General features: G+C 39.7%; 1 pseudogene; it reads right to left on the bottom strand.

Moving 5' to 3' along the window:
* Nucleotides 1-3,300: 3,300 nt before the first annotated feature.
* LOC114788721 (muscleblind-like protein 1) lies at nt 3,301-26,427 on the bottom strand (annotated as a pseudogene).
* Between the last annotated feature and the right edge of the window lie 216 nt (nt 26,428-26,643).

A 26,643-nucleotide genomic window follows, 5' to 3' on the forward strand; every position in this document is an offset into this window, starting at 1 on the left:
CAAATCTGTAAGTCTCATCTAAACAACACAAAGCATTAAGCGGCCAGGCCGCAAGTGTGTGTCCAGCAAAGAAACGGATCCATGGATAACCTGCATGAGAGAAACTGTACGACAGCTTCAACGACAGCACTGGCTAAGTGAGAAAAGTGATGCTTTGGTATATTAGCGCTTGTGCAGCAAAAACTCAAGTGAAGTAAAACTTTGACCTTGATCCAAGTGAAGAGTTACATTCATTTAGGAAAAAATGCTTTGACTTATGTCACTGGCACGCTTCACCTGCTGAACACACAGTTGCCTGGTAACAGAAGCAGTGAGATGTACTGGTGGTGTCTGTCTCATGTCTTTCATTTTATGCAAGCATATTTTTGGGGCATTTTTTGTACTTTTACTTTTTTTTAAACTAACATTTTTGAAAAATATAGATCATGTTATGCTTATGAATATGCAGTAAGTCGAGTAAGGTACCCTTTTACCCAATTGCTATCCTTATAACACAGTAATGATAGTACATTGGTAAAACATATAGTGTGTCCTTATAAACTATTTATTTTGTGTATTTCAATTCGTTTTTATATTTTGCTGCAGTCATGTACAGCTACACTAGAAACATAATGTTTTTTAATTGTGTGTTACTGTAAAGACTGGTGATGTAATCTATAAGAGATAACACCAAACCAGACACCCTGAAGGTACAATGGGGAATCTGTGCTCATCTCAATGGGGGTGGGTTCCTGGCCACAAATAATATAGGCCATGCATCAAATAGGCAAAACACTTTGCTAGCTTTTATCTTTTTGCTGTTTTTTGTCTTTTTTTTTTTTTTTTTTTTTTAAATATGATGGTCCTGAAGAAACAGTGCCACTTTAGCAAGCAAATTTGTTAGCTGATCTGTAATTCATAATTCTTAAATTAACCTTGCAAAATTTCTTATAATTATAGACTTTTTTTTATTCAAAATAAGATCTCAGTATTATACACGTTTCTTTCCTCTTTTTATTGACTATATACAGAAGTGCAAAAAAAGTCAACCTTCGTCCCTTAGGTTATGGCTCACCCACACGCAGCATTATTTGGGCCATTAAAGCCCAAGCTCAGTGACATCACTTCCTGTTACTTTCATGACTTTTCCCAGGAGCCCAGAGAAAAAGCTGCTCATTTTGGCTGACATTCAGGGATATTTAGAAATATTAAAATAATAGTTAAATTTTCTGAAATGGATACAGTAGAAAATATTTTTTTCTCTGCATGTACACGATTCTACATTAAAACATGATCTAGACTTGTTACACATACAAAATTAATTTTGTTAAAATATTGTCAGCCAGAATTGTTGCCATAGCAACATATTAACTATTCGCTTTCCTTGTTGTAAGATATCATTATCAAAAATTCTTGGTTCAACAAATTTAAACATAGAAGGAGAAATGTCATATTCTAACAACAAAAACATCCTACAAATAAAACCTTAAGCAATAATAATGTATATCCTAAATGACATATTTACTGATTTTGAGTATTTGTGAATGATACTCCAGAACATTTACAGATATCTAAATTCTACAATGTTATCAAGTACAACGTAATAAGGCTGAAATTCTCAAAGTAAATAATAAAACCCTTAAGTAATATCCTTTGAACAAACGGTCCAATAACATAGGACAAAAATGTTAATTGTAATTAAGGAAAACCAAAAATGAATAGCATAACATTATATAATATCATTGGTGTCTATCAGTTGAACTGTGATTGAGAAATATTTTGAGTGGGCTTGAACCCAGGCTGTACTCTAAGGCTTTGAGAGAGGTACAGTACAATCAGGAAAATCATCCGAATGGCCAGAAACAGGAAATAAAAGTATGTTCCTGACCTGAATCTGTGCCTTTTGATTATGCAATTAAAACCGGTAAAAGTTATATCAGTCCCATTCTCAGAACTGTGCATACCAGAAAATGCATAATTAATTCAAGGAAATGTATACATTTGGCATGTAAAGCAAAACAAATGCAATATTGACCAAAATTAGGAAATTCTTCTTAGAATTTAGATACATTTTTAAAGCATTGAAACAAGTACACTCTCTCTGGCCATTCAACAAATCAATCTGAACCAATAGAACATCCATCCTTGAATTATAAATAACATTCAAGGAAGTTATGAGTCAGAACAAAATAAAAGGTTTGAAAGAGAAAAGGCAACTCTGTTCAATGAGAGTGTAGAGTGCTATAAGGCAACTCACTGATAAAATGAAGGACATTAAGAAATGGCACAAGGAATATAAAAAACATACACATTTGTGAAATTATGTATAAAACAAGAGTCATAAAAACATTAGACCTCCGGTAAACATAATAACACTGCTGATATAACACTATTTTAGGATGTATAGTCTATAGGCCAGGATAGATTATATTCGATTGGATGTGCTTTCAAACTTGAATACAAGTTAACTGTGTGTGTGTGTGTGTGTGTGTGTGTGTTTTTCTCTAACCCAGAACATTCATCTGTCTTGTTCTAATCCTGACCATTTTTTCCAATCTAATTTCACTAGAAAAGCCAGAACTGCAAGAGCGGAATACTTCACAAACTTAATTACCTTACTAAAATTGCTTATTATTTGTGCCTTTTAATCGAATAATATTTAAGATGCACCTTTAAGATTTAAGGTGCTACTTTGTAAACCATATAATAAAATTAATTTAAAAAAAAGTGAATAAGACATAATGGTCTTGGTCTGTCGATGTGGTTGTATTCGAAAGTGACACCTCTTTTTTTCACCATTTAATGGTGAGTATGTGCAAATATTCTATTTCTGAGCACTACTTTGATGGAGTCATACTTTGTGCCTATATCATTATTATTATTTTTTTGCAGTTTATCAAAAGAGTGTGATTTCCAAAGCCCTCTTCATCTCAGCTAGAAGGTTACTTTGAGGTGGAGGCCGGCGGTGGTATTTGTGGTGTGTTATATGGCAATGACACCAGTCAGTACACTATGTTTGCATGCAAGAGTGTAACTGGAGTCTAGCTGAGAGGTGAACTCTTCTCCTGTACAGCTTGAGACATTCTTAATATTATGGGTTGTGAACGCTAGTCTTTGACTGTACAGTGAAACACTTTGCTCCGATCTGCAAAGATGAGAAAAAAAGGTTACACTAGAGCATATAAATAGGTTCCTAGAAGCTTAATTTGAAAACATCTAGGTGAACACATATTTTGTAAAAAAAAAAAACACTGATACATAATTCAGCATTAGCATTCAGCAATGAAATTATAAATGTAAAAAATATAGAGAAACTCACTGTCTGGGCAGGAACTACATTTGAGTCAAATACTTATGACTAGTCAGATGGTCTGCAGATATTATTGGAATCTAAGAGACAGAAACAAGAGCCTTTCAATAGACAAACTTGCACATAACACTTGGGGATGAATGAACAATAAAAACACTGCAAAACAGTTTAGTTTTAGCCACTTTAGAACAAGATTCCCCCCAAAGTACAGATTACAGCTGAAAGGGAAAAAAGAAGAAACAAAATGTGAGGGGTTTTGTTAAAACACCAAAAAGAGCGAATTAGAAAATCACAGAGAACTGCTTATTAATTGTTAAAAGCTCTTTTAGGGGTGGGAGTGTGAAGGACAGTGGCTCCCCATGCACATTCCAATCCTCCCGCTTGTTGACCTGCACCTTTTACTTAGATGGCTGATAAAAGGTGCTTCTTTTATTAAGCTCGGTGTATGGTCCGCCACACAATGTGTGCTAGAGTAGGTAGTGGCTGGGTTTACTTATGCTGAACTGACCGCTGAGCACTGACAGTAGAATCTTTCAATAAAGTGGCGATACACAAGAAGCCGTGCAAAACACTGTACAGTATATTCTGAGAAAAAACAGCACTCCGAAACTACCTCATACATACCAATTGCATGTATTCGTTGGTAGTCAACTTTGATAAGGAACAGTCCTCAAAATGAAAAAGGACAAAGAGCAACATTAAAATGCTGTCAAACCATTCAGCTACAAGAGGCCTCCAAGGGACCCTACGCACTGTTTATAACACCATATGCCCACAAGGTAATTCACTATTCGGTCAAGAAAATTTAACAGTACAGTATATGTCCATTAAAATACTATAACCTATGATTTATATTAATGTCTTCAACATTTTCTGATATTTGGTGACCCCCATATGGGTAAGTGTAGGCCAACAAGTAGGAGAACCCCAACCCAAACCCTGCAGTCATTAGCATCCACTGATCTTCAATGTATACAAAGAGATAAAGCCATAAAGAGCAAACCTGATTGGCTGTGGCGGTTGCGAAGGGAACACTTGTGGCAGATGTGGTTGCTGCAGACACAGTGGCTGGCGTAGCACCGTGCATCATGGGAACTTTTCAGAGGGAAAATCATATAAGCAAACATATAGAGGAGTGTTGCCAAAAGTGGACAAAGGTGGGGAAGCACAACGAGAAAAGGTGTGTAAGAGGAATAGGGCCAGTACGGTAAAAGTCAGGTTACACCAGCACAAAGCCATGTATGATGAGAGTTATCTGTGTATGAAATGAGAGTTGAAGCCACAACATTCAGCATAAAGTAATGGTAAGTGAGACTATGCACATGCTATCGGGGACATAAATAAAACATAAATATGGTATATGGGCTACATAGAGTGATATAGTGATACAAATTCTAAGCACCTGTATTTTTTTAACCAAATGCAACTGAAAACATATTTGTACTAAAAAAACACAAATAATTAAATAACTTTTAAGAAATGGTCGATTTGACTCGCAAATCACCAAAACCCACGTGTACTTGCAAATGGGTGAGTCTGAAAGACTGCTAGGCCAATGTCATGGAAACCTAATTTCGAAAACCAGATAATTAGTCAAAGAACAGGATTTAGGCATCTGGGGATAGAACATGCCATGTGCAGCCTGTGGATTTTGATGAAATGCGAGCTCTGGGGTAATCAAGAAAGGAGGCTGGAACCTACCAACACTTGCTGCAGGTGTCATGCACAATATAGAGCCTGTCCATCATGCATTGCAAAAGGAAGTGGATTGGAAAGGGAGAAGAATCAAAACAGCCCATCACAAGGTTTGTTAGAGTAAAATAATAATAAAAAGTAAAATAATTAAATAAGAAATACACTGTTTCGTTACAGGGAATGACATTCTACTTATGATTAGTGAGAAAATGCTTCACCATCAGTGTGATTAGGGGAATATGAAAATCCCTGCAGGCTTGAAAAGTCATAGCTAATTTTAGGAACTCTTCATTTTAAATTCATAAATTATGACAGTCATAGCTGCTTTTCAAATTACATAGCATTCCAATTACATAGCATTGATAAAGTAATTATTGACTATTGAGTCTAGCTAACTGTCTTCTAAAGCACAGATCCACACTCACTATACTCGAGAGCTTTTCTTTGATCCACACTCATACATATGTTTGAGGCTTTACTCAAACACGTCAACATACACAAAAGTGAATGCAATCTGCCATACCACACCCGAGCAAACATTTTAATGTGTTTTTAGAATTAACTCTCCTAATCATCCAGGTTCCCTTGTTCACCCTGCATTTGCTGAGTTCACAGTGCATTTCTCTATTCTATCAGTTTCATTTCCTCACACACTATCAAAGGAAGCAAAAAGAAAATGAAAGCACATTGAAAGGAAGAATGGAAAAAAGCCTGCATAGGTTCACAACCCTAAGAATCAGTTTCAATTCCCCAAAAAATTCAGCAACTGCCTGCTTGGTAAAGTGTGCTTTTAAGCAGGAGCGTGAAGATTTAAAGGAAAGGTGAACTGGGGAGCGTAATTGTGTGTGGGTGCCTGATTCCTCTTCTTGAGTTTTCTGAAGGACAGCTCAGACGTGACACGCTGGTGTTACAGGTTAGGGATGTGGACTGGGAGAGGGCAGGAGACCATACCTGAAGGGATAAAAGCAGCTTGCTGCTGAAACTGCATGTTTGCCAGGGCCTGTTGGTACTGGAGCATGCCAGTGTTAAACATGGTAGTGGCACCGTTGGTTTTTTCAAGTGCCGGCCTCTTTGGTAAGGGTGGCATGACAGTGTGTGGGATTCCCTGCCCAAACAGTTGAGTCAGAGGACGGGGGACACAAAATGATGCAAAACAAATAAATAAATGAATAAATGAAAAAAAAGGAGAGAAGAAGAAAAGAAAAGAATTATCATCAGGGAACAAACACCAACTGAGTTCTGTAACAAACAAGCAAGCAAGCAGCAGCATTACACAACTACTTCACAAGCAGAGCAGGAGAGCTAGAGTCATGTGACTATATACAGAGCTTTCACTGGTCAACTTTTACAGTATAAGCTTCATGAAAAATAAAAGTATATAGTTATACATTTCATCTGACCTAGAGCAGCATAAGCAAGCACTGCACTAAAATAAACTTTATGTGTTTAATTACGCAATTTATATGACAGGAGGAAAGCGTAGGGTCAGCAAGCTGCACTGCTAACTCCATGGGCCTGTGTTATTCTGTAGCTAGGATGAAACAGCTCAGAAAGTGTAGTTCTGCTCCCCAGTATAGCTAGCCTGGCCATCCCCAATTAGACATGCACTCTACAGATACAGATAGCAAGAGCATGCACACTGTTGTGTAAGGAACACTTAGGCACATCATTTATACACAGGGGCCATGCCACCACTCATCATTTTAAGGAAAAGTTTGCCTAATACAGTCCTGTCACAGCTTGAAACAGGCTACGTGTGATGAAGTGATTGCAATTAACTCAAATCTTGTCATTTTATTGACAAACACATTGACTATTGACTTTTTATTTTCTTAAAACAAATCCAGAAATTTCCAACAATCAGTTTATCACACAAAATGGTATTATAGCAGCAGGAAGAAAAACATATAGTCATAAAAAAACTATGCTTGCAAATTATCATTGGTTAAAAACTAATACTACAACAAGCAACATGCCAAGCTAAAAGGTGAAAGGTCATAGTACCAGGTCAAAGGTTGCCTCGAGGGGTCGCTTCAGTGATTTGACAGCCGACTGAGTCTTAATTAGCAGGCAGCGAGCACATGATGGCAATGGGCCAATGGGGTTCAAGCGCATTAACATAAACAGCAAGCAGAGGTGCATCATGGGGGCAGCAGTGCATTTCGGTAGGTGAGAAAAAAACAAATAAAAACAAATCATTGGAATGCAATATACAAGGGGATAACAAGACTACGGCATGCACAGTGAAGACATTTATGTTCTACGAAGGTCAAACAACATATTAGGTCCATTACTGGAACAATTAGAAACACATTTCATTCTTCCCACTTAAATCCTTAAGGGATTTTTCAGATTGAAATACACAATCTATTAACAGAAACATTCAATATACTTCTATTCTCACTGTGCACATCTTAGTCATCATCACATTATATTAGCTTTCTGACTATTTGACCAAATAGAATTGAAGTAAAACAAACAGCAATTTTAAAAAGTGTTTGGCTGATGAGGTGATATACTAAACAGCAATGAAGACTCTATTGGATTAAGTATATTATTTAGAGGGTACAGACTAAGGCTTCTGAAACATTTCTAATGCAAAGACCAGTGTTGACATTGCACTCTGTTACTGAGGTAGCAGTGAGCCTGTTCATGTGTGCCATTGCCAGGGTAGGATTGGACAGGTTTCTGGTTCCCTGGACTCACCATAGCGGCTGCGGCAGAGGCTTGGTTGACCTGGTGCTGGGTGGCTTTGATCTTGGCCTGCAGGTGGGCTGGGGGGTGGAAGTATTTGCACTTCTCACGTGAGCAACGGCCCTTGATGTAGTCCATGCAGACGGTCACTGTGTTGTCGTTGGTGTCGATCATGGTGCTGTCGGCCGGGTGGGCGAACCGACAGTCATTCTCCCCACGGGAGCAGTTGCCTCGTTGATACTCGCGACACACCTAGAAAGTGCACAGACACAAGATTAACTCACCTCCAGCTGCACACACCTTCCTGGTCAATACGTGAACATGGAGCCTGTGGGATTTGATAAAAGCCCAGCCACCACTTCAGCAAGGTTCCATTTTGGCTTCACTCCATTGACGTGACATGTACAGGACAGCAGGGGCAGCATACCCCTCATTTACACCTCTAAATGCTAAACTGGGACTCTAAATGACTGTCCAGCATCAATTTTCCGATAAAGATCTGCACATCTGCACAATAACAATATAAACTGCTGTTCTGTGAAAACATACCTCGAGCCGGTCTGTCCTTAGAAGTTTCTGGGCAGCAGCAGAGGTGGTGGTCTGCACCTGGGGGACACTGGGGCTACTGGTTACCAGCACAGGAGCGCTGGGGAGGATCTCTGCAGGCATCAGACCGGAGACACTGGGTTCAGGTAAGGGTTAAAGGCTGCAGCGGCGGCAGCAGCACTGGCATTGGTGGCAGCAAGGCTTGGAGTCACGGAGAACATTGGCTGTGAAGCGCAGGAGATGACAGTTGGACTCTGGTACGTTTCCACAGTATAGAGCCAAGTTTAAAACAAGCAGGAGAACTGCAGAAAAACAGTGATCAGGGCATCTCGGCATAGGCTGTATAAGCTGCATCTTTGGCTGAAAGGCTTTGGTTCTTGTCCATTTTTAAAAATGACTAGATCAGTCACTCAACCTGACTCAACAGCATGTGCCCACACAGAAGGTAGCCTACTCAGAATTACTCACATCATAGGTTTCTAGAATCACTGTGGAGTGAGTGGCACTTCAAAACATGGAGGAACTGGACCGGATGACAACTGTGTTCTTCCAAGGTCCATTATTTACTCACTGTGTGGCCAGAATTACAGATTCTGACTGCCTGAATTTCCACATTACCACAACAGAATAAGAAAATTTAACTCATTAATAAACCTTAATAAAGATGCTAATTCTAAATATTATATTCAAACATACATCAGTCTGTGTCTTTTTTTCTTAGGGTTAAAGGCTAAAAAAGTGACAGCCATTTGAGCCAGTAAGCAAGAAGCACTGCATTATAAAAAAAAAGGAAAGTTGAAATGCAACAGATTTTGTTGAAAGCACCTCACTCCAAAAATCTAATCAGTTGCATCAGATATCTATATACAAATGCTCAACATGGTTTGATTCTGGGGGAACCCACCATGGGCTGAAGCTGGCCACCAGGCATCATGGCATTGGCCAACTGCATCTGCTGGGCCAGCATGACCATGTTCTTCTGCTGGATCAGATTATTCCTGCCATTGATCTCCAACTGCGTCTTCAAATGAGGTGGAGGGTGCAGGTACTTGCAATTCTCTCTGGAGCAGCGGCCCTAAAGGAAAAACAAAAATGCTTAACAAACGTGTGTCCACATTAAAATAGAAATGTGCTCTTTTGTTATAGCTACTTATATATGACAGATTTTAGAATATATCAGAAAATGTCAATGTCTTGATATCAATATGACATCAATTTAAGGGTAAATAGCCCAATTTCAGGTTCTCATCTGATTCGCCCCTTCTGGTAAAGGTAAAAAACTTCATACTTTTCCAGATCTGGAAATGAGCCATTAAATTCCATTTATTACCAGACTGTCCAGACACACACAAGCAAACTGCAGCACCACATTTTTTTTCCTAAAATAGAAATTAAGCTGCTGATGGACATGTATATTTTTCCATAATTCCTTCTATTTTTAAGTTTCCTGCCCATCTGCTTTTTTCTACCTCCTCCTCTTCCTGTCTGTCCCTCCCTCGCCCATTAGCTTTTAATAGAAGTCTGACTTGACTAGTGGTGGCCCAGGGCTTTCTAAAAACCCTTTTAACTCTAGCCAAAATGGTCTGTACTTCCATTATAAAATTAACACTGTACACCTCCGGTTCTACATAGAGACAACCCCCTCCCCATATGCTCATGGCCAGGAGGGCAAGTAGCTCAATGCAATTTGGCCACAACATAGAATTGGGTTGTAGTTCCGTACATAAACCTCCATGAAGCATGTAATGTGACTGATGCTCAGTGGCACCCTGGACTTGGGGAGACATCAGATCACAGACTAAAATTCCTTCCATAGAAAGGCAAGACCTGCAGATTAAGCATTTGCTAATGGCCTGACACACTTTGTGCCCCTCCCCTAGGGGCCAGTTCATAACAGGTGCAAAGATACATAAGGGCCAAGACGCTTAGCAGGCGCTTATAGAGAGGCTTAATCAGTATTATGTCCTCAGTGAGGAGCATCAATCATGTCAGACATTATTAATGTCTTACACTGGTCTGCAATTGAGCTGTGTGTTGCAACATTAAGGGTCATGGCAATATTATTGCTATTATTATTATTATTCTCATCTCAATCACTATGTTCACCATGTCACAAAATTGTAAATCAATTAATAATAATATACAGCTGGAGAAATATTGCAAATAATTGCAAAAGTGTATAAAAAGAACTGGAGAAAAGTTTTATATAAAGTCATGTTTTCGTGACATTGTTATAAGGATTGAACCTGGAAATCTATGACAAAAAATGTAAATGTCATTATCTTATAAGCCTGTGAGAGATGGGTGTGTATGAATGTAACTGCAAAAGATAACAAAAAAAAAGATGTTTGAGGTGTGGCATGATTTTGAAATTTGATTCACATGCAACCAGTTGAAATCATACTGTAATATATTGGCTTGTGTTTTTTAATCTTTCTTTTAACCTTACAAATTCGTATTAAATGCAAGTGACTAGCCATAGTAATAAATCTACAATGTGCTCTGTCTAGTAGTCGTTTGCAAAAACCCCCTCTGCAGCCATCTTGCATGACTTGCTGCATTCCGTAAGTGAGTAAAAGAGGAAGGAGAGTGGTGGGGAGGTCTGGGGAGTCACGTTGCTTTCACCTCACCTGACCCCTCCATCTCACCCTGGATTTACAACTGAAGGCACCTGTTTTGGGATGCCTGTTTAACCAACACACGCCAATGCATACTTTACATTAGTGCTGCGTCATCTCTTATGTCGGTTAATAAACCGACTCCAGGCATCTGCTCCCAGATCGCTGGCTTTAATGAAAGAAACACCGCCTGATGCAGGAAATGCTGGCCAATGTGAGATGACAGGCTGAGCGATTTGTGCAGTGAATTTAAGAAGCTGCAGGAAAAGCCATTAGAGGCAGTCCCCCAACTTCCACAAACAGAAACACAAAACAGAGAGAGAGATAGAAATAAAGGTAGAAAGAAAGAAAAAAGTAAAAAAAAAAAGCTTGAAGAATCTAGAAAAGAGGTCATGACCAGAAGAAAAAGCCACAGGGAGAGGGAGATAGGTAGCTAATGGGATAAGAATTATGCCTTAGCTGATGTTTCCTCACATGATGTTTTCTTGCTAATGTTATTATATCACAGGCCTCTGGGAATACAGCCTGCTTCTAGCAACAGACAACCGCAACACTGTTCCAGCCCTAGCAACTGTGGAATTCCCAGAATCCAGACTCCCTGATCTTATCAGATATTCCACACATTGGTAGGGGGTGCACTTAAACGCACAATATTTACTTAAGTTCAAGAACGAATGCAGAGCATGGATCTTCAGAGAGCCTAATTCATTGCCTTTTCAGCAAATCCAAGATCACTTACTTACCTAATAAAGAAAAATGTTTATAAAAGAAAAACACCTAAATGTTCTTTTGCCTATAGTTTAATCTAGTTGAATGTAAAACCAGGGATTCTAAACTGTTTTAAGAACATATTTTCTACCCAGATTGTGAAGAATGAGCCACCATTATTTCTAAAAATAATTATGCATACAAATTTGTATAGTCTACATACTGCCAATAGGGTAAAATTCTGCCTGCAGTATCTGCTGTGCCCATTAGCTACAAAACTGTAAAAGAGTTATGAACTGTAACTGTTCAGTAATGATAATAAAAGACAGCTAGCTGCCACGCAAATTAAAAATGTTTTCTGTTCCTCAGACGTAAAAATATCTCTGAGGTCAACCATGGCACTCAAATGTTTTCAGTTTCTGCATAGCTAACTTGAAGCCTTGCACAAATGTTTGTGTAAGGGCAAAATAAAAGCGAGTCTGTTATCATTTTAGGGGAGTTGAAATGTCTATGCTGTCCACAGCTCGTGTTGGACAATATTCAGCATGTCTATTATTAAGATATCTGTCAACTTCAATCTATGGGCATATATACGTTTCAACTAAGTTTTTTCCATTTAGAATTGATTGTTGTCAGAATGAATCCATAGAATTCACTGCAGTCAGATGACCTGAGAGCAAAGACTGCTCTGCTTAATATCCATCTTCCAAGCAAAAACTAAAAACCGACTCACAATAGGTCATGAGAAATGCAGATAGGTCCAGGGCTGTGTCACAGCGTAATCTCATAATGAAGATTACCACAGGGAGCAGGCAACCTGATCCTCATTTAGGACAGGATGGCTAAATGAAATGAAGACTGCATTTCCTCTAGAAAGTGCAAGCAGAGCCGACTCCTCTCTCTAAACCAGGAAGTCCAATCGGACAGAATCATCAAAATGACAGCTGCTATCATGTTTCACATTTACCACTTGCGGTAATCGTTGCAGAACATTCCAGATCTGGAACAGTCCTGTAAACACAATGTTAAGAATATGAAGAGAATGGCAAATATTTTAATAAAATGGCTCAGGATTCTTAGGCTTTGGAAAATAGACCTGTGGTATAAACTGCTTAATACATTTGAAGGTAGCAAATCAACCTATGTGAGCAGAACTCAGAAAAAGCAGCAAGCCTTTGGGCTATAAATATTTAAATGCATTAACATTAAAAAACAAAAAATCGACTCTACTATAATTGAATACAATATAATAATCCTGTACTATAATAAAAATGTAGAGGCTTTAATTGCCTTGCATCGTTGTTGTTGATTAGCTTCACCTCTTTTTCTGAAATTACTAATCGGATTCGTAAGTAACACTTGATCCTCCTGCATGACTTCAGAGCAGCCATGAGGCAATTCTGTCTAAACCTGCTGGTACAGGTGGGAAGATATTACAGGATTCATCTCCTCCCATGTCTCCAAATCGCCCGCAGGTCCTGATCTAGGAGCAGCCTGACTTCTTCATCTGATAATACTGTTGGATTTCGAAAGCGGTGGAATAATCAGACCTGAGAACAGTAGATCTGGGCCCCATGAAAGCAATCAGTCAAACCTCGGCATGACTCACGCAGACTGTGAGAGCGGCAGGGTTAGGCCCCGATGCAGCATGGGTAAAGAGCTCCACCCTGCCCTTCCCACCATGCAGTTTGAGCAAAGAATGATTCACCTCTACAAGAAATGCAGGGAGGGGTCACTGCACATCCTGTGCCACTCTCGTGCTGAATCATGTGAGCCCAGAATGACAGGAAATAGTTGCCTGGACAGGAATGCATACAGTGGTCGTTCACATGACACATGACTGTCCAAAGACAGAAAGAATGCATAAGGCAATGTTTTTTTTAAGGATAAAGTCTGTCCTTTTTTTCCGTATTCCCACCATTATATGAAACATCTCTGAAAATCTTCAATTTACTTAATTTACTTTACAGTTAATTCTATAGGAGTTTCTGGCTTTCATGGTGGTGAAACAGAGCCGAGATGGAAACTGAGTGAGTGAGAGAGATAGAGAAAGAGAAAGAGACATATTCTCTGCATTCAATTAGCCAGAAGGGACGGAGAAATCATTTCTGTCAGGACAGTTAAAACAGCGCATGATGTTGTCGCATGAGCAGCCCGGGTAAATCTTGCACTCTTTTACTGCTGCTGCGAATGCTGAAGGTTGAAAAAGAACTGAAAGGGAAGTCTACACAGATTGTGTGGGATTGCAGTCAAGACTAACACTTTGGAGAGCTTCTTCTCTTATCAGGAACAGCAGGAAGCGTGAGAGGAAACATTAAAATGGACCACAGGACGTAAAATGGAGAGCGGCGAGGCAGCGTGTTGATATAGAATTGAACTGAGACGGCGGAGGTGTCTCTGCTGTTTTCCTTCACGTCTCTCGCACACACAAGCCAACACAGCACAGTCCAGCAGAGTAGCCTTGACCTGTCTGAGAGCGGCTGTTTACGTGTGCTCTCAGGGCCGCGTGATTCAGCCTTGAGCTGCAAGGTCTCTGCGCTGGGTGTGGCCCTTCGAAGCAAACTGGTAAAAATCTGTAAAGGCTTTAGGTGACATTTTTCTAGTAAGGTTTTCTGCTGCATAGCTGCATTTCCCCCCCCAAAGTGCAATTTATATGAAATGTATTGTGATGTGTTAATGCATATCATGGCCTCTGTATTATGGAGTGGCTGACAATCCTCCCACGTGCTCAGAACCAACTCACTTACTTGGACTACATTTGCATTTATATTACATTACTACATTACAAGCTGAAGAGCTTTATACTGGTGTCCTATGTATTAGAAGTTTTTTTACCTGAGGTCTAAACAGCGGCAACATTTTGGACTCACATTTCGGTTGTGTCACTGTGTGCTGCTCTGTGTATCACAATGACAATCACTTCACTTTGGCTAGTCCTCGAAGTGCACTGGCACTTCAAATGTGAGCCTGTAGCACACTGACACTTTCAGGTGAAGTCAGACTAGTAATAATAACCACTTCCCTCAATGCCCTCACGCCTGTTCTCATGTTCTAATGCCCCCTTTTATGAATATGCACATGCAGGTATATGACCTGTGTCACTGCAAGGCAGTGGAAGCAATGGGTTAGTTCTGCCATGTCATGTTTCCAATGCACTTACACACAGTTAATCAGGTGCTGTCAACCCTCCTCTCTGCTGAGAGCATGGATACCCTGGAATTTGAGGCAGCTCCACTCCAGTGCAGAATCAGAGTCCTGAGGAGCATGTTCATTCAAAAAGTCTTGGATCAGAGGCTCTACAGGAGTGAGGGCGATTGTATCTTGTTAATACTACTGTATTACTGTATTTACTGTAGCAGGTACCAGACCAATGTGTGCTTGAAGACGATTAGGGCATTTCAGTAAAATAATTCAAAGCTTGCAGTCGGCAAAAAGAAATCAGTGAGAATCTATGAAAGTGAAGTGACTGTCATTTAAAACACTGCAGCACAGCACACACAATGAAATGTGTCCTCTACATTTGACCCATTACAGCCATGACAGTTGCTCAGGGAGCAGTGATTAGAACCAGCAACCTTCCAATTATTAACCACTGCCCCTGCCCCTGACAAATCCATGTAAAATAAAAGCTTTAATTACTTTAAATAAGTAATATTACACAATATAATATTTGATTATATAGGGTAAATAAATTACTAGAGAGTAAAACTGTCAGAACCAATCATTCAAGGATTCACACCAGGGGTGGAATGTTCCCCTACATTTTAGGTCCAATTACCTGGATTTGACAATTAGCACCACTTTTCACGACTGAGTGCACGACTAATTGGCCAGTTTGTTATCCGGTCACAGCAAGGAAACCGCAGTTCCTGTGATATCTGAACCTGAATTTATCCACTTTTGTTTCACGCTTTTGCATGACTGAGGTCAGCAGATGCTGTATTTCCTCTCCATGTGACAGCAAACTCCTTTCATCACAGCTATTCCCACCTGACAGGGCTGGGATGTTCTCACTCAAATCGAGACTGGGTTGTCCTTGTCTGGTTTAAAATTGCTGTTGCAATATTATCATACTATCACTAAACAGAGAGCCCACTACACTCTCTTTAATCTGAATGCAGAACTGAAATAGCTCTTCAAAATAGCTGCCATTTGAATCAGTGGGCTAAAAAAATCATTCCAAATGATAAACTAATTTTTAACTGTTAAGCATGCAAAATGGCTGTCACACAAAATGGAGAGCGTTTTTATTAAGCGCAAGTTAGACCACATTTGACCTAAAAATGCGAAGCCATCAAATGCTAGTGGCCATGGCAAATGGACAAAGGAATTGCCCTGCTCTTTGTTTTCTTGTTAGAACAAATGTGAAAAAGGCACCACCTCTGAACACATTTTACTACATAAGCATTTGATTAACACCAGTGCCTGAAGCATGCATGTACAGAGACCCATGTGAACATGGTTCCTGCTTTCTGTACAAAGCTTGAGGAGGCTGAAGCAGTGACCCCCGCCGCTGGACTACATTGCTTTCTGAATGGTGAGCGGCTGCTGGAAGCCAGGAGGAGGTGTGATCTCCGCCTGTGAGAGCAGCCCTCTGTGTGTGTCTGTGTGTGTCTGTGTGTGTCGGCATTTCGTCACTGTGCGCCAGACGCCGCTTTTCTCCTGTGTGCATGAGCGCCTCCCTCGCTTAACGTGTGTGTGTCAGCTCGCCTTTTGTTGACTGACGTTTAAAGATGGTGAAGATAAAATGGATCAGATCTGGTCACCACAGCCTGGAAGCCACAAGTCTGAACATGTCAAAAGCACACTCCTGGAGTCCCGCGCGCACACACCACATATATATACACACATTTCACAAATGTTTTGCTGTGTGGCAAACAGTATCTTAGCAACCAAGCTTGCGAAGTTCAAAGCTTTCTGTCCTCCTCTTTTAAGTCTCTTGCTATTTATCTCTCAATTTCTCTCTCCCTCATTCTCCCTGTCCTTGTTTTCATCACCACAAACAATAATTATTGATTCTTGCACTGAACAAAACAACATCCTTTGGGTTTAGAGTCTTCAGCTGATGCCTGACATCCCAGTACAGCCAGAACAATGATTTTTAATCGATAATAGATACTTCCCTTCGCACAATCTCTTGGTTACCCTTACAAATACACATTATTTTAATTTTGTGGTGGAAACCCACAAAATAAACATGACAGATATAGTCCACAATAATAAACACTCAGTAAAAGTTCACATGATATAATATTTTAATTATAGTATTGATTCTAATCAACTGGTCTTCAAATGAAAAGAGACTGGTAATCCTGCAGTAATTAATGAGATTTTCCTGCTCACTAATACTAACAATATCGGTTAGCCAAAATCCACCATAAACTGCCATAATCCATTTTTGGAAACCTCCTAATCTCAAAGTAACACGGCCACAGCCAATTTGCATCTGATCTTCCCCTCTGAATAAATGCTCTTAATTTAAGATTAGCATTTATTGGATTAGTGTGTTGTCTTGCAACTGACTACTTGGCCCCAAGGTGCAGACTCTTGGGTGTCCTGAGCAAGACACTTAACCCTAAGTTGCTCCAGGGGGGACTGTCCCCTGTAACTACTGATTTGTAAGTCGCTCTGGATAAGGGCGTCTGATAAATGCTGTAAATGTAAATGTAAATGTTAAATGTAAATGGTAATGAATTTCTCCCTTTCATCTTTGCTGTACAACTGCTCAACACTAAGTGCTTTTGTAACTCCCTGCAATCCTATTAGTCATGGACGAGGCATGGCAGCTATTCCCACACTAATCTCATTCTCCATTTGCCTAAAACAAAAGCGCTGTCTGTAATGTGTGCAGAAACAATGAAACACTGCTGGGCTACCCATTAAAGATGATCAGATGAGCGGGAGCTAAGTGATTGATGTCACTAGACCCAAGCCCTTAGCTCAGCACTACGATCATCCCTCCATGCTGGTAATTGTAGTAGTAGTGGTGGGTCATAATTAACACACAATGTCTTCAGTGTGCAACCCACCCCCACTGTCCCACTGTGCTACAGGGGTCTGACCCCTGCAGTTAGTTAAAGTCCACTCAGGGTAAGAGCATAAGCTAAAAAAAAAAAAAAAACAAACACCGTGTGTGTGTGTGTGTGTGTGTGTGTGTGTGTGTGTGTGTGGTGTGTGTGTGTGTGTGTGTGTGTGTATATATATATATATCTCTATATATATATATGTATGTTGTATGTCTGTATGTGTATATCTATATATGTGTGTGTGTGTGTGTGTGTGTGTGTGTATTATGTGTATATATATATATCTATATATATCTATATATATATATAAAATATGCAACAAACAAAATGCACTGTCAGTCTGCGACCTTGGATGGTGTCTAGTATGGTTTAGGGAGGAGCCTGAGACAGTGCTGGTGAGCAGAGTGTCCCTTCACCTCAGATTTCACAACCCACATAACAGGCCAGACGGTAGTTTAACTGTGTGTCAAACAGCAGGAAGGGATGTTCAGAATTGCAGAGCCTACAGCGCCTACAATGAGTTGAGATGAGGGACACGCCTTGTGCCCATGGCAAAAAAGGGAAATTGGGAGTGTGGGAGGTAGAGACGAACAGATTTCACAGTGCTGGTCAGGTCCTGAGAGTGATGCAGCTAACACAGATCATTCCTAAAATGCACTAGGTCCCTATTTTATAATTTTAACCTTAAGCAACTTGTGCATAAGGGTGTTATTAAACCTAAAGACAGGATTTTATCAGACCAAAATGTACAGTGTCATAATTAAATGAAAAAAGGGGTTCTCAACGAGCACTATTAAAGGAAATATCAGATTCAAACCTGCCAAATCAACAAATCAGATGGGGACGTGCAAGACTGGGGTTCACACCCTCAAACAACATTCCGCAAAACTGTGCTTGGGACCTGCAATTCCATGCTAAATCTAAAAAAAAAAGAATTCCATTATTAATTACTTTATTACTAACGTATAGGATTAAATAAATTTCATCAAGATTTTCAAAGTTTTGTCTGATTAAAAATTCAAACAGTAGATTCCTGGAAAGGTCATCTTCCACTTCCTGACTTGATGCACATGCACAGTTCAAAAAATCCAAAAAAATATCCGTGCTGATGAGCATTAGAGAAAATATTTTAGAGAAGTTATTCAGATTTCAGCATGTTTCAGCTCATTTACCTTGTTTGGACTTCATTTTTGATTTCAATGACAATAAAGAAATCTGAATCTGATTTAGAATCATATAGTTTTACTGTGATATGATTCGGTGCATCTTATATTTTAAAAGCTGAAATGTCAATCTTCTGAGAAAAGTGTTAAAACTGTGTTAGCTGGAAAAAGTGTAAAACAAGCAAAAAGGATTCTGTCAGGGAGAAGGACAGTTAAGATGCTGTCAGCTTTTCACTGCCTGACCGCTGCTCTCACATCCACTATCAGGTCTGGCAGCTCCTGGCCCTTTAACGGGAGATGGGGAGATAAGTGAGGAAAATGAGACATGCAGGGAGAGATCAAGGAATAGATAAAAAAAAGTGAATATGATGGCAGCCTCTTACAGTATCATCTTGATGATGTTTTACTGTAACTGCACTGTAAGTAAATAATCTCGCGAACATTCCCAAAGGAAAAGGGCTCCTGCAGAGGAAAAATAGAGCATGTATATGTGTGTGTGTTTTTGATTATTTCAGTGCAATGATAAAAGGACTCTGTGTAGCTAAGGGAGAGGAACGGCTGACACTGGGCACAAAAGAGCGCTCTTGTCCCTCTCCTCAGTCATCTATCTAAATACAGCTCCAAAGCCTCCCACTATAGCAAACATCAGTGCATTCATGACACACTCACACACAACTGGACTAGATCCATGAAAAGTGTGGACCTGCTAGAGCACTGGTTTCTCCAAAAAGGCTCTGCCTGGTCCCACTGGTGTACTTCTGACACCCCCTGACAATAAAAGCAAATACAGAATGAACTGGATATAGGCTATATAAATTAAGTATAATTGCATTTGTATTTAGAGTTCTCAATAATTTCATTTGATTAATGTATTAATGTTATATACATATAAAGCAAGGGGTGGGGGTATGAGCGGGAGATGTGGGTGGGGGTGTGTGTGTGTATACACACACACACACACGCCCTTGCTCATGAGACTGCATTAGTGCATTAAGAAGAAAATATTTTGCCACTACCAGTTACTGTTTTAGACACTGCTGCCTACATTGCGTGAGGTTTATGACAAATTAAACATGATAACAAAATGAACAGCAGTCAATATCCAGGACATGGGAAGTCCCATATTGGATTAACAATTTAGCCCAAAAAAATAGGAAGTCCTGGTCTACAAGCAGAAACATGGATGGCCAAGAAACATAGATAATACAAAAGCAACTGGACATAGAAACTCGACCCCCCCCCAGCTTTGCAATTTGATAAGGCGCCCTTGTTTCCTCTTGTGTGTATGTGTGTGCATATGCAAAATGTAACATGAATACGAACTCCAGTTACTTGTAGCAGTTTTCACTTCATTATCCAACATGGCCACCAATAGTGACCGTGTTCTGACGCAAGCTCATCACTGCAATCATCCTCTGATAATGAGACAAGCAAGATGTCAAGACTGTGATGAGCAAAAATACCTACATGTTTCAGAATGCTATGGTTTTAAATTACAGCCATATCAATTAGAGGTCAGAGCATACCTACATGTAGATGGGAGAAGTACAATTTAGGAAATATTATTTTTCTAAAATTTTACCAGTTAATTTCAGTCAGTCAACAATGAACATAACATAACATTCCTCATGTCTTATATAAACCTGAATTGTGTGTATAGTAGCAGACATGTTAAATTCATTAAATCTAAATAACAGATTTATTACCTCACCATGCACAGATAATTTATCACAGATAATCTAAGAATGGCTGTTAGATCCAAGATGAATTATGTGTGATATATGGCATTAATTTAATGCGTAATGAATGATGTGTCACACATCACCGTTTACCGAAACTCTGTCCCCACTGATTGTCTTTGTGATATTGTTTCAACTCTGTGAAAAGGAGAACAGGTTGTGCTATATTTCTACATTACAGGAAATTCTGAGAGTCTTCAGGGTGGAAATCTGTTACTCATAGATAATATCCTTGTTGCCAAGGTAAAAATGTCTATGCTCCACTTCCAGCTGCTCCAGATGTGACCTGGAATCTGAAAGATGCTCTCCATATAAATCTCAACACACTTTCCACAACTGCTTCCAAGGGTGGAGAGGACGAGGTGGATCGCCAGATCAACACTCGTCTGATGAACAGTTGCCAGCCTGCTGCTGCTGAATTTTTTAATCCCAAAGCCACGTGTAGTGATTCAGCAGAGGGCACATCTTGCAGTCATAAACAAAAATGTGGCCTTTTCCCCTTTCACTGAACAGCACCAGGAATGCCTAGGAGCCTCTAAGGAGGTTGCTTCATGTGCTGGATCACCTCTGTTTTTTGTTGAGTGGCGTGTTTGTCATCTTGTTTAAACCCTGACCAGACACGGCCCACTAGCAGCCGCGCTAATATTTATTTCACGTGTCTGCGAGCGGCACTGCTTCAGGTTCTGTGGAACTTTTGAACCTTTTTCTGTTGGATCGACTCCACTCTCTATAAACAAGGTGCAGATGCTCAGAGCGAGTACACACAGACAACGCACAACCCTGTGCAAACTCACATGCACCTATTTATCGAGTACACACACTCGATAAATCCTCATCATAAACTAAATGCATAATGTGCTCGCATAAACAAACACATTATATTAAACTATACATAAACATGTACTGCTTAAGTGGATAGGATAGATATACACTCACACAAAATAAACAAATGATAATTCACCTCTTCCACACCCACTTAAGAATATTTTAAATTATCTCTATGCAAAGGAATGGAATTATATGGCTCGTTTTTTAAGCAAACGCACCCTTTCTGATTCCATTCCCTGAAAAATAATATTGTTGGGGTTCGTGTGAGGTCCCCAATGATCTCAACCTTTGAAGCCATGTCTATGGGTAATTTGAGAAGGCCTAGGTTGGGTGCAACTGGTGCTTGCAACCATCTGTTTGAACTGATTGGACAGTGGGAATGGCCAGGGTAGAGGCCCCACACACATCAGCTAAGTAGAGATATGCAGAAGTAGCATGAGCACATCACAACAAAAAACACATTTCCATTTACTCATTTATGTAAGAGTTCTATACACCCCCAGAATTCAAACCCTGGAAAAAAACACACATTTAGGTATCTGAATTCATTGCATATATTAAATGATTTTTTAAAAAGCTGACAATCCCCAGTGGCAATGTTTGAGTCATAAATCTGTGACCATACGTCGAAATTTGAAGAAAAACAAAAACATAAAAAACAGCATGATACATAATATGCGTACTTCAAGTCAGCAAGTCATGATTACCTACTATAGAGTCGTAATTGCTATTATGAAACCTACTATTTGTGCAGCCTTGGGAGAACGTCCATTTATCCCCCAAGTTATCCACCACAGTGAAATGAGCTGACACTGGCTGTTCAACATTAGTTATTATGACCTCATTAGTTGTCACTGCTTTATGATCCAGAGCAGTTGGTTATGGTGCTTATTTCCCTGTGACACAAAATACAAGCACTCAACGTGATGTGACATGCCATGTTTATGTCACAGCCACTGACATTACTACTAGTGTTAGATTGGTGGAGGCTCATCCCTACAGACCCTGCCTCTCTTGATCTCCCTCCTGCAGCAGCCTATTTATACACTGTCTGGCACTGGCCTACTGACACAAGTCAGGTAAAAACCCAACAGCATTCTGTTTGAACCTGAGAGATCATGTTCTCCATTTTCAGAATGAAAGGACTGTTCAGACAGTGCAGCACCATGAGGCAGTATCTGAAAATGGTGACGTCTGTTTAACACAGTTGCCAGCTAGATAGCATGTTGGTAGATAATCAGTGCTAAGAGCCAGTGGTGCATGCAGAAGAAGCAGCTTGCTGTTTATGATTAGATAGATAAGTGTAGTTTTAGCTCAAACTTGTTTTGTCACATACTGGGTTGTGTGCATGTGTGTGAGAGAGACTAAGAAAAGCATGAACATGGCCAAGGTGATTATGAGCACTACACAAACTTACACACACACAGTGGACTAAAATGGGACACTTTAGGGTACGGCAATATGACCCCATATTGATTTCACAGTATTTCAGAGAATTTCACTGACACTGATCAGATTATGTAAATACACTAATATATTAATAAATATATTACTAATATACTATTATATTAAATGTATGAAATGTCAAACTTGAGTCAATTGCATAATTTGCTATGAATGTTCTTTGTTGCACTGAATGCACAATTTGAAGTTGGCACAAGTATTAGTGTCTGATAGAAGTGGGTTTTAATGTTTGGTTTGAGTGTTGTGGCACAGGGTGGACCTCGGCCTCTGTTGGCAGAGAAGTAGATTTGGTCTGCGGAGGAAACTATTACACAGTTCTGTCTACGCTAGACCAATCTAGCTGCACTGCAGCGAGCAGACAATGTCCCTCTGTCCACATCTGCCACACACACAGGCACACATAAAAAACAGACCAGCCTTACAAAAGCTGAATCCAAAAATAGCAAAATAACACAAAAATATATGTACTTAATATATCCACAAGAGACGCACTAGTGTGTGTGGTTGTATGTGTTATGAGCTACCATCTCCTGGGCTACGACCAAATGAAGAAAGAGCTGGAAAGTGGTGCTGTCTCACCCTCCTGGAATCCCTGTGTAAGTTTTGAGCGAATAAGTATGTTTGCCTTTCTGCCGACGAGTAAAAATAGATGGAAAATTACAGAGTGGTGTACCCCTGCTGCCCGGAGAGGAAGTGGCGAGTGCAGCACCATTGCCACGGTGATGTGAGAGGGGAAATACTCTCTGCCGGAACAACAAAACACCAGAGCGTCTAAACAAGAGGCAGAGTCTCCAAAATATGTAACCGGCCTAATGCCACACTGACACAATCTAATGACACAAGTCACTTACACAAAACTGCACAAGGGACATAGAATAACAAGCTACGGAGTCCTATTTCATAAGCACTGTAACAGGTATTGCGTGTGGGGCTTGTATGTTAAGGTACGGACAAATACGTAAATAGACAGTTAAAAACAGGATATAGCCACTTCCTAGTTATCTTGAAGAACATAATCCAACTGCTAGTATGTAGAACACAAAAATTATGTTTTCAGAAGGTTATTAGGTTTAAAATGGAAAAACCCCATAGCCATGACTGACAGTTCACACACACCCCTACTTCCTCATTCTGAATGATGTAAAACCCCCTCAATTAGTCACATGAACAAAGTAGTGCAAGCAAGTGTTGCCAGATACTTGACTGTTTGAGCCCCAAACTGTCCATAAAGGCACCAAAAACACACAAAAGCGATACAGTGGTTTTTAAATGCCAAAAATACTTACAATACTAAAATGACATTTGGGTTCCTCAAAGATGCAAATTTCTGTCCTCAAAATAAAACTTTTTCATGCGCCATGAGCTGACATCACAAACATGATCACTGTGTCTCAGGACCACATCAGGACCACAGGACCAAAGCAAATAAGCAGGTAGATAAAAAAAAGTGCTTTTATTAAAGAATTCAGGTCTAGAGCATCCAACCTTCCTGATCCAATCCAAAAATATGGCCCTGAGCATATCATAAGGCAAGATTAGTTGGGCAAACCTTATGCTATTACAACCATATCTTCAGGCATTTATATATGGCCCTCCAGGGGGGAAATATGGCAACCATCACTGAACAAAATCTTGCTTTTTGAATGTGTTTGCACTTGGGAGGTTTTCTGAGAGCACACATTCCCTCTGCTCTAAGGGTTCACAATCACAAAGATGTATCTAAAACCCTTAGTCAGAAGTGTGGGGGAAATATTCTTTCTGAGTCGCAGCAACTTAAAATTTGACTAAATAGAAAACTGTCCATTAAAATAACAGAAGATTGCTAAAAAGGTCAAGCCATTTTAATGTTGTAAACAGTATCACTATTGAAGGTGGAAATGGCTGGAATAGTCTCAAGTTACAGGGGAACGCTGTGTCAGATTCGCTAGATCATCAATCAACATTTGAATTAAAGCGCTAAGAATCTGTGTAACTGCACATGGACATTACAAGAAAGCAGAGGGAAATGGTGGACAAGTGGAAGAGATGGGACCTTGAGATACACCCACATGTGTGATATGTTGTTGGGAGGGGTTTTAAAGAAAGTAGAGAGCATGATAGCTATCATTCATTCCCATTGGCTCCTCCCATTTTAAAATTCATCTTAACACTTTTGCCTTTGCACATTATCATGAATCCTGAAGACAGACTTGATGTGACTAGCAAACACAGATTTCAGGGTTTAAATTAATCTAAAATATCCTGTTCAGGTTGAAATTAGATACTGCATGTCTCATGTTTTGCATTCAGATTCCAGGACATTTTGTGTCCAGAAAGAGGGCCAAATTCATGACAGTCCTAGTAAATCCTGAACCACTTTGGTTCCATTTGCTCAGGAGCTGTTTGAATGTATGTACATTGCAAATATGACAAAACCATGAGGGCAGCAATTTATTGTCGAGTCTTCTAAACATGATTTCAGGTGCTGTGAGATGTTGCTGGAGCCACAGCCTCATGTTAAATAATGTTTGTAGGCAAATCATTAATGGGTTGCTCCTTGATGTGTGACCATGGACAGTTACACTTTGTAAACCAATGAAGTACAAATGTTTATCATTGTTTCTTTGTTTCTTTCCTTGGCAGCCTGATTTATCTTTCAGTCATACATTCTAGTTTTCCATTTGATGAAATGTGTTATAAAACTCAATTGAACATTAACACGAGCTACTAAATGTGTAATAATACAATCTCTTTTCGCCTTTTCACCTGTGACCTTACAGAGCAATTAGGATCCAGATTAGAATTTAAATTGTAAAAAATATAAACCACATTAAATAAATTATGAAATAATAACATTATATATATAATATACATACAAATGGAATTGTATAAATAGGCTCAGGCCATAGCGGTACTCTCGCACATACACAATGAAGTTATCAGTGCTTTCTATTCACTTTAAATGGGGTGGCGTCATGCACCGCTAAACTGAATTTTGTGTCTAACGCTTTTTGTAGCTTGCGGTTCTTGTTGCTGAAAGTTAAACAATGTCGAACTTTTCAAGCACATAGCAAGCATAAGCCAATCATATCAAACAGTTACAGCAATATATGTTTGTGTGTGGGTGTGTGAGAGAGAGGGCAAGAAAGAGAGAAAACACACACTACTACACAGTTTGTAATGATGAAAAATTCCAACCCCCACGTCTACCCTTGAATTTCACCTTGAATAATTTGTTCTGTTTCACATGATTTCACAGTTAAATAAATGACCTATATTTTTTAAATGTGTACCATACTATAAATGGCTTTTCAGATCTCTGCTAAACTTTAAAGGTCATTAACAAAAGCCTAAAGGTAATGCACAGGAATAACTTGAAATAATATGCAGATGGACAAAAAAACCTGTGTAACTAGCTGGTGTCACATGCTGCTAATGAGGATTAGCTGAACTGAACGTGCATCCTTGGGACCTGACCCTACGCTTTTTGCTCACCTTCAGGGAGTCGAAGCAAGCGATGACCCTTCCGTTTTCCACCTGACAGCTTTTGGCGGGATGGGCAAATTTGCACTCAGTGTCAGAGCGTGAGCAGGTGCCCCTCTGGAACTCCCGGCACACCTCCAGGGTCAGCCACTTAGTGTCCCGTATTTGCGACATGTTTATCGCCATTGTGATGCTCCCAAACAAAGACAAAGTAAAATGAAATGGATCAAATAAATCCTGTTTACTGCTGGATTTCTATGTGTGGATACTGGAATAGAAGCTCAGGTGTGACGCCTCCTCAGATAAGTTGCAGTTTTCAGACCCCAGACAGTAAACTTAAGAACAGCAACAAAAAAAAAGAAAAATCCAAATCAGAATTCAAAAATCTCATTCAGACAGCATCCCACATCC

This window comes from Denticeps clupeoides, chromosome 4 (assembly GCF_900700375.1).
Source record: "Denticeps clupeoides chromosome 4, fDenClu1.1, whole genome shotgun sequence".
Taxonomy (NCBI): domain Eukaryota; kingdom Metazoa; phylum Chordata; class Actinopteri; order Clupeiformes; family Denticipitidae; genus Denticeps; species Denticeps clupeoides.